The following is a 9,668-nucleotide window of genomic DNA, read 5'->3' as shown; positions in this document are numbered from 1 at the left end:
ATATTCTGTCACTTTTCAAATACCTTTTATCATCCTGTAATATGTGTTTTATATCCCTTTGTATAACTTCCATCTCTCTCTACATCAGGTTTTAATGCCAACAAGAGTTTTAAAGTAAATGATGAGCAATTTTTAAAATAATTTTTAGTAAAATGTATGTATTTGTCTTTATTCTTATTTTTTATAGACGTGTAGTCGATTTACAATCTTAGTTTCAGGTGTACAGCAAAGCCATTCAGTTATACTTACACATGCACACATGTATGTATTTTCCATTTGTTTTCCATTACAGCTCATTATAAGAAATTGAATATAAATCCCTGTGCTATACAGTAGGTCCTTGTTGTTTATCTATTTCATACATAGTAATGTGTATTTGTTAATTCCAAACTCCTAATCTATCCCTCTCACTCCCTGTACCCAACTGGTAACCACAGTTTATTTTCTATGTCTCTGAGTCTATTTCTAGCTTGTAAATAAAATTTGTTTTTTTTTTTAGATTCCACATATAAGTGACATCATATAATATTAGTCTTTCTCACTTCACATTAAATGATAATCTCTAGGTCCATCCATGTTGCTGCAAATGGCACTATTTCATTCTCTTTATGGCTGAGTAGTATTCCATTGTATATATCTTCCTTATCCACTCATCTGTTGATGGATATTTAGGTTGTTTCCATGTCTTGGCTATTGTAAATAGTGCTGCTGTGATAGAATTTATTTTTTAGAACAGCTTTAGATTTACAGAAAAATTGAGAACATAGTACAGAGTTCGCATATGCCCTGCACCCAGTATCCCCTATTATTAACATCTTATATTACTGTAGTACATTTGATGTAACTAGTGAACCAACTAAACTTAAGTTGAGTTGAGTTTAGCTTATTAGTAAATGGTTTAGTTTATTAATAAAAGTCATAGATCTATTCAGATTTCTTTCACTTTTTTCTGTCCCAGGATCCCACCCAGGATACCATGTAGCATTTGATAGTTGTGGTCTCTTTAGGCTCCTCTTGACTGGGACTATTTCTCAGACTTTCTCTGGTTCTTGATGACGTTAACAGTTTTAAGATTACTAGTCAAGTCTTTTGTAGGATACCTCTCAATTGGAATTTATTGATGTTTTCCTCATGATTAGACTGGGGTTGTGGATTTTGGGGAGAAGACCACAGAGGCAAATGCCATTTTCATCACATCATAGGAAGAATACATAGTATAGCAACATGACTTATGATTGTTGATATTATCCTTCATCACCTGGCTGAGATAGTGGACATTTTATATATTGAGTTATAATCCAATATTACTTTATTTTGTTGCTGAAAATTTTCAACTTTGGCCATTGGCTCCTGTTTTCCTTTAACATGCCTCCATCAATGAAGGGTTTTTTCCTCCCCCAACCATTTTCTTACTTTCTGGCACTACAAGACATTTCAGGTTCATCTTATATATTTTCTGCCCCAGCTCTAGAGCCATTTCTCCAAGGAGCCTGGTTCCTTTTCTTGGAGAATGGTATAAGAAACCAAGTTCTTGGCACCTGGTATGCTCTTATGGTGAGCAAATTTATTTTTCCAGGAAAAATAAAGATATCTATAGAATTTCTTTTTTATTCAAAATGAAAATTATGTAATTCAAAAATCTCTATTATTGAGTCTGAAGGATAAATGTATATTTCAAAAAGAATTATTTTCTTTATTGGGGAAAGAATATTAAAATCTAAATACCTTTCACAGGCAGATTTTTCATCTTTTACATCCTACATACATGGAATACTTTAGAATTCAGGCAATGGCATCATTTAACCCTGCCAGGTAAATGTTATCATTTTCACTCTATGAATGAGGAAACTGTGGCTGAAAGCAGTGATATGACTCTTTACCAGGGTCACACAGCTGAGCTGAAGCTAGGATTAATTTATTCCATTTAAAGCAACACTTTGTGCTGAGATTTTGGGCAAAGAACTGGGAAATACAAAGATGAAAAATTTACAGCCCCACTCCCTTATTTCCTAGAACTTCTTTCTCCAGCATAATCTCCAGATTTTGCTGGAAAATTGTAGTCTCTTCGGTGCTTGGATGGAATAGGTTCTCCCAGGTGAAGCAGCTTTTGAGACTTCCCCCTTGACTATTCTCCCTCATTATCAATCCCCCTGCAATGTAAAAGCAGAAATTAGTTCTTAGTCTATTTCCTAGAGCCAGAAGAGGAGCTCAGATTCAAGTACCACAGGGCCAGGCAGGTTTTGCTGATGAGTGCAGCAAGCCACGGCACAAGAGTCCCGATGAATGGTGCTACCGCCTGCTCTGCGTCTCAACCACCATCCCGCAGGAGGGCGGCTGCTACTCACCTGATAGTTGACAAGTAGGCTTGTCAATCCAAAGTTGCCACATCTTTCCAATTTTTCAAGTGAAGCAGAAAAGCCCTCAGCGGGCCAAGGCTGTGTAGTTTCAGCCCTCAGGTTACATGGTTTTTCTGTTTTGTTTTGTTTAAATTTCTCAGCTAGCATCTTTTCATCATTGTTTTAGGCACTGTTTTTGCTCAAAGTCATTTGGGTGACAGTATTTACACATTCTTTCAACAAACACTTCATTTAATTTTCACTCAAATTACTTACTGAACACATATTTCAATTGTTCTAGACCATCAATGCAGAGATAATCATTCTAACTAAGATCACCCAACACGTATGAAGGAGTGTGTTAGCTTAGGACAGATTATGGAAGGTAATCCTCATTCACTGAAATACAAATGTTAATGAGCATCTACTATTTGGTTCCTATTCTGCCAGTTGTCAGAGATACTTTGATGACTGAAATATATCTCTGTCTCAGGTTACTTCTAGGTTAGTAAATCACCCCCCAATGAAATGAGTGAGGTGGGAAGGTAATGGAGTCATAGGAAGGACTTAAAGAACACTATTTGGAGACCCAGACATCTTAGAGTGATTGCATCTAGATATCTTTTGCTTTCCTGGATTATATAAATTCCAGCAGAGGTCACATGCACGTGAGAATGCTTAATAAATGCTCTTTGAAAGTGATGATCATGAAGTGAGATATGGAACATCTGAAATCACTCTCTCAGAGTGTGGCTCAAGGAGTGGAATGCTTTAGAAAGAGTCCCTGTGAGAAAAGGCTGAAGGAATTGGGGTTACTAATACCGTATCGTGGAGAAAAGGTTAAGGAGAATTTAATAGCCATCTTCAAATATCTAAAGGGATATTTCTCTTGTGTTTTAAACATCAGTTCTTGTCTACTAAGGACAGGACATGAGGGAATTTTCTTAAATGGGAGCAGGAGGGACTTAGATTAGATAGCAATGGGGAAAAATAACCCAGCTGAGAGGGTTGTGAGATTCTAGACGGCAACATGATTTAGAGAAAGGACATGGTTATTTTAGGAATGGGGGCTGCTGATTATTTTGGGGGGAAGTGTAGAGCTTGGGGCTTCCAAGTCAGCCAGTTATTAGTTGTGTGATCTTGAGCTAGTGACTTCCTCTTTCTGAGGCTTAGTTTCCTCATTTGTTGACTGGGGATAGTAACAATATCTATTGGATTGTTGTAAGGATTAAATTAGATTAGGTATATAAAGCTGTTAGGTATATCTGTGCCACACACAGATTAAGGCTCAACTAATGATGAATGCCATTCACTGCTATTCATCAACTATGGTCCTATGTGGAAAAAACAAAACAGACACTTTCCCACTCCCCCAAAATAACACTCTACACATAAACTTTAGCTCTCTTTTCAAACAAATACTGCTGGGTATTGTGGGACTTATATTCTCATTAAATAGACAATGTCTGATGTGAACATGCAGAATGTGAAATAAATATAAGACTAAAATTAAGTGGTTAAGTGCATGTAGTCAGTAAAATACATGAGCACTTAGAACAGTGCCTGGCACTTACGAATTGTTTGCCTTTGTTAGAGCAAAACCATAGTGCAAGCTAAGGTCAATTTTTAAGTGAAAGGTTAAAAAAAACACCCACAAGATTCTCAGGTGGGAGAAATTGCTCCAAATTAGTGTGGGCCCAGCAAACAGGTGGATAAGATTTGAATGTAGTAGTCTGTAAACATACTTGATCAAAAGGATCTTAATTGTCTTAAGCTATGATTAATTATTCACTATTTGGATGTCCTAAACTTTTATTCTTAAAACATTTGCAAACACAACTTTGAATACCCCACTCGTCAGCTTCAAAGAAAGACAGTCATTTGTTTCCGGTATTTTGAATACACCTGAGAAACAGTCCTCTACGTTGTGTTTGTATTCTATAAACTTTACTTCATAGCAATTATAACTGCAGCACATTTAACTTACTAATATTTATTGAAATATTTTTAGCTGCAAAAACATTTTATGTTTACTATTATTTATTAATGCCCTGTTTTAAAATATTACACATAAAATTTATTCCAGTGCACATTAGTAAATAAATTATGCTTGTAATTTCTAATGCATTTTTAATTATAAATTTATCCATGTCTACCTTTATTTATGATAGCAGTGTCTCACTGTTGAACATACTGTATATTAATGGAGACACTGTTAATTATGCATTCTTAGAAGTTGCATTCAACAAAACATACGAGTCTGTTTTTTTACGTCCTAAGTCCTGTTAACATCAATTAATTTAGGAGTCGGCACTCACAGTACTAGCTAACCTTTAAAGCAAGAAAAGATTCTATTGGAAGCTGGTTTTAGAGCCTGGATTTGGGGAAAGGGCTACATTTATATATAAGTTTAGCCAAAGAGATACTAAATAATACCAGTCAGATGTTTCATTTTTACCCCAAGTACCTAAAAAAGGAGATCAGAAATAATAGTCAGCACTAAAAGACAATAGAACAAAGCTCATGGAATCTCTCCTGAGGCCCCGAAACTGATCTATACTTAAACAGTATCCACAGACTATTATATCTAAGATTCTTCTGGTTGGTTAATTTTGTACTTCCCTTCCACCCACCAAACTCACCTTATTATGAGCAATACATTTACTTTAAAAAAAATTCTTCACATTGAAATATTATTTTAATTTGAAAAAATACTATATTGCTCTGAAATTGTCCACTTCCTAGAGGCTCCTCTCAAATAGTTTGAATGAATTTTTGACACCTAATTTACTGTTGTCCTGAAATTGCTTTGTACCATAGGAGTAAACATGCCAATGTTTTCCCTATGGGAGGAAAAAAATATCTTTTAAAAGGAGAGGAAACTAAAATTGGGCAAATAGCAGGGAAACGTATTCACACGTACAAAATATCAAGAACACACATTTTCAGAGAAGCAAGAAAGTGCCTCCGTTCTCCCACAGCTCTGGCAGGGCTTGAAAGAGCATTACTTTCATCTTATTATGTTCACTTTCAGCTTGTTGTCAGAGGTTTGGCAAAGTATTTTCCACGTGCACATTCTGCTTAGCAAAATAAGATTCCCAATTGCTTCATTTCATGTGCATGTTTTGAGTACCTTTTCATTTAACATGCATTTTACCAAGTGTTTATGGTGTCTTAAGCTTTTAGTATATTAAAAAAAAAAGAAAGAAAGAAACGAAGAAAGAAAAAGAAATGTCCCTTGCTCAGGGCCTGTCAGGGAGACAGACGTGTATTGAAAGAATAACAGAAAATGTAATAAATGTTGAACACAGAGAATGAAGCTCTTCATGTGGCCTGTTAGGGAGGAGTGATCTGGGAAAGCTTCCTGGAGGAAAGGAAGCAGTATGTGAATTTGGTTTTCAAGAATTACTAGAATATTCTTAATGATTAAAATGGTTGAAGTGGCACATATATATTTAATAAAAAACATTTTTTATAAAGCACATTGGGATTGATCCTTTAAGAATCCCACCTCTCTTTGAGGTAGAAATCCAAAATAGTCATGTGAAAAAAAAAAAAGCATAAATACAAAACAGAAATAGACTCACAGACATAGAATACAAATGTGGTTGCCAAGGGGGTGGGGGGTGGGAAGAGATAGACTGGGATTTCAAAATTGTAAAATAGATAAACAAGATTATACTGTATAACACAGGGAAATATATACAAGATCTTATGGTAGCTCATGGAGAAAAAAATGTGACAATGAAAATGTGACAATGAATATATATATGTTCATGTATAACTGAAAAATTGTGCTCTACACTGGAATTTGACACAACATTGTAAAATGATCATAAATCAATACAAAATGTTTAAAAAAATAGCCATGTGAGAGGCCACAAGGAGAAAAACCAAGGTGACTTGGCCAACATCTCCAGCCAGCTGAGACCTTGCAGCTATCCTAACTGCCATCTGACTGAAAGTGCACGAACGCGCCAGGGAGGACTAGCAGAAGAACCACCCACCAGGCCACCGAATCTTGAGAAACAATAAATGGTTGTTGTTTTAAGCTACTTTAAAAAAAAGAGAGAGGAGGAATTGACTGAGTGGAGAGAGAAAAGGCAACTCGGGCTTGAGCAGCAATTGCTCAAGCAATTACGTTTGAGGAAAGCAGACCCATAAGGGGCCCTGATTCTTGCTGTGTGTTTTGGTGCACCAGGCACCAGGAGCTGGCATTCACAGAACACTTCCTGTATGCCTGGCACTGTTCTAAGCGTGCTCCATGCCTTACCTCATCGAATCTCACAATTAACCTAGATGAGGAAACAGGTATACAGAAGGCAAATCTCCTGTGGAAGACCACACAGCTAATAGGTGTCTTTGAGCCTCTATCCATGGTCCCGATTCTAGTCCTGGAGACCAGAAGAAAGGAGATCTCTATCCCTTACCATGGCCTCCTTTCCAAGTCAGAGCTGAAGTATGGAAAACCTGATTGTCATGGATATGTTGAGGTATTGGTCTCTCTGCCCTCAGTCTAACGAAGTCCCCCAACCAGCCCCTGGCCCCACCAGTATGCTGTAAAAATGTAATTTTTCTGAGTGTGTCAACTGTCATGGTCCTATTCCTATGCACTCTTAGATCAGATTATAGGCCAATGTATGCTCCGCTTTTTAATGCCACTTCCACTCTGATACAATTCCCACTCCTTGACGGCTAAGCCATGCAGTTGGCCTGTCATCCCTCCTCCTCACCTAACTACCTTCCTCAGTTGTAGAATGGCTTGGGAAGCACACCTGGTTTCCTTTTCACCTCATATTGATCCCTCATTGGGGAGGTTTTGAGGTCACATGGCATCTCAGATCCTTGACTGTCTCATCTTCAGTAACTGTTTCTTCCATTCCACTTCAGCCAGGACCCCACTCTCACATGGCTCTTCATCTGAGGTTATTCAGGATGTCCATCTCTTAGGCTCACCTCCATCTTTCTACCCTGTACCATCAGTAACTACCATTAGACCTGTTTTGGGACCTTCAGGCTAGTGACCTGGGCCTTCCCAGAACTCTCTTACTTACCTCTTGAGCATCCATTCTGTGACCTTTTGTGTTAAGCACTCTCAAAAGCCAAGATCTTAAACTCCTTGACCCCATCACACCTGTCTGGCAAAACTTCCTTAGACTGACCCAATTGCTCACTATTTGTGTGCCTGTATCTTAACTATTCAGATTAACAAGAGAAAAATCACACAACCATCATATTAGTATAACCATAAATTCAGAGTCACAATTCTCAACAGGGCCCTTAGTGTTCCTAAAATCTTACCATATCTCCCTGCACTCCAACTTGCCACAGTCACTATTTCAAATCCATAGTCAAACTTTACGGTAAGCTTCATTAGGCTGGAGTGAGTCCCTGTCTGGCTTTTTCATCATGAGATCTCCAGTGCCAAGGATAGGCTTACTACATAGGCGCTTGGTAAGTATCTGTTTACTGACTGAGGTGTAGTAATAGTGGTAAGCATTTTATGCAAATGTTAGTAAATGTTAGCTACATGCCAGGCTCTGTTCTATATATATAATCTCACTTAATCCTCACAGTGCTGTTATTTAGGACTTTTGTTTTTCCATTTTACAGATAAGGAAATTTAGAGAGGCAATTTAGGGAGACGTATTCATAAAACTTTCAAGTGGTAGAGTGGGTATTCACTCCTTAGAACCTGCAGAGAGAAAGCTCAATGGGTTTAATTGATTTCAATTTTGGATAGGTTGAGTTTTATACAGACAGCTGTGCTTCAGACTGGAGTTCAAGAGGGAAGTGAAAATGAAGATTAATATTTAGGTGGGGATGATAGTCTGGTGACATCAGAAAACAGAATATCCAACCTTGTTCACACTCTATGCTTTGGCTGAACACCTCCAACAGGCCCCTGAAAGAACTGCAGTGTTAAGTTTGCAGTAGCTCTTTTGGGTGGTAAGGTACATTTCTTTTTCTCCCTCTAAGCTAAGAAATCAATCATATATTTGAATACATGGTAGTGGATCCATGGTGTATTTGATGGTGACTTTAATATCGGATAATGTCCCTCCTGGGCTGAAATTCAGCCTTGATTTTTTTCTTTTTGTTCTTTATTTTGGTAAGGTGCATTTTTAAGAGGGACATTCTGGACTATCAGGTAGGAGAGATACCCTATGATTGCACTGCTTGAGTCCTTCTTTCCCCTTCACAGTACCTTCCCCCAATGTTTGAGACTGGGAGAGACAGGGAGACCACCAACAATGAGCCCCTGTTTGGGGCAGATCCTTGTATCTCATGGAAACCCCCCTGCAGCTTTTGAGGAAGATAATTATCTCCGTTTAACGAATAACAAGAGTAATAACTAACACTGAGTTTATCAGGTGTCAGGCACTCTGCTGAGTGTTTTTAAAGCATCATCCCATTCGATTCTCACAGCAATACTGTAAAATTGGAACTACTGTATGGATGGGAAAACCTAGGGTCAGAAAGGGGAGGTGTCTTGTCCCAGGATACACAGCAGGTTGGAGTTGGCATTTGAAGCCAAGTCTTCCTGACCCAGAGACAAAGCTGTCTCATCACTCATTTCTGGATGAACTGAGGGCTTTTTTCCGTGGAAGCGCGGAGAATGGAGGAGATTCGAAGAACGCTGACGTCGACTTCTGCCCAACGCAAATCCATAGGTCGGTGAATTTTACCAGGCTCCCAGCTAATCTCTGACCCAGGCCTTAATCCGGACCCAGGGAAGTGGTGCGCATGCGCACGGCCTTCCGTTCGGCCCCGCCCCCCGGGAGGGCTTCCCTCCTTGCTCTTGGCTCTGGGGCTTGCGCACTACGTCCCCAGCCAGCGGCTTCTTCCCGGTCGGGGACTTCCGGTGCTGGGGGTGCGGTTCCGGGTCGTGGCGCGGCTTGGGGCAACGGGGCTGCTGCTCGGCCGGCCGGCGGCGGGGAGCGACGGGGATATGAGGGCAAGCCCGGAAAGCGGCTGCTGAGCCGGCCGGGAGGCGCGCCAGTCCCCGAGGATTCTGAGAGTGTGGAGCTTGGGCAAGGGCCAGGAGGAGCGGGGAAGCCGGGCCCTCCCCTCAGGAACGTGTCCTGGGGCCGACCTGGCCCATAGTGTGGCAGCAGCTTCAGGTAAAGGTTGCCCTAGCCGCTAGCTCCTTCGCTCGCTCGCCCGCCAGCCCACCAGGGGAGCCTGGCGGCCCTCTTCACTCCTCCGCTCTCGGCGCTGCCCAGCGGGCAGTCTGTCTGACCCTTGCTCTGGTCTCCCTTGAGCATCCGTTTCCTGGTCCTTTCCAGAACTGGAGGCTGCCTTGAACGTGACCGCTGGGTGTGTGATCTG

General features: G+C 40.0%; 1 protein-coding gene across 1 annotated transcript in view; it reads left to right on the top strand.

Moving 5' to 3' along the window:
* The first annotated feature begins 9,212 nt into the window (after nucleotides 1-9,212).
* Nucleotides 9,213-9,668, top strand: part of MAPKAP1 (MAPK associated protein 1) — a 210,140-nt gene continuing 209,684 nt past the window's right edge. The window contains 1 exon segment of the mRNA XM_072960125.1: nucleotides 9,213-9,460. The gene's annotated coding sequence lies outside the window, so the exon portion shown is untranslated.

The sequence above is a fragment of the Vicugna pacos genome, chromosome 4, assembly GCF_048564905.1.
Source record: "Vicugna pacos chromosome 4, VicPac4, whole genome shotgun sequence".
In the NCBI taxonomy this organism is placed as follows: domain Eukaryota; kingdom Metazoa; phylum Chordata; class Mammalia; order Artiodactyla; family Camelidae; genus Vicugna; species Vicugna pacos.
This window is presented reverse-complemented; position numbering and strand designations above follow the sequence as displayed.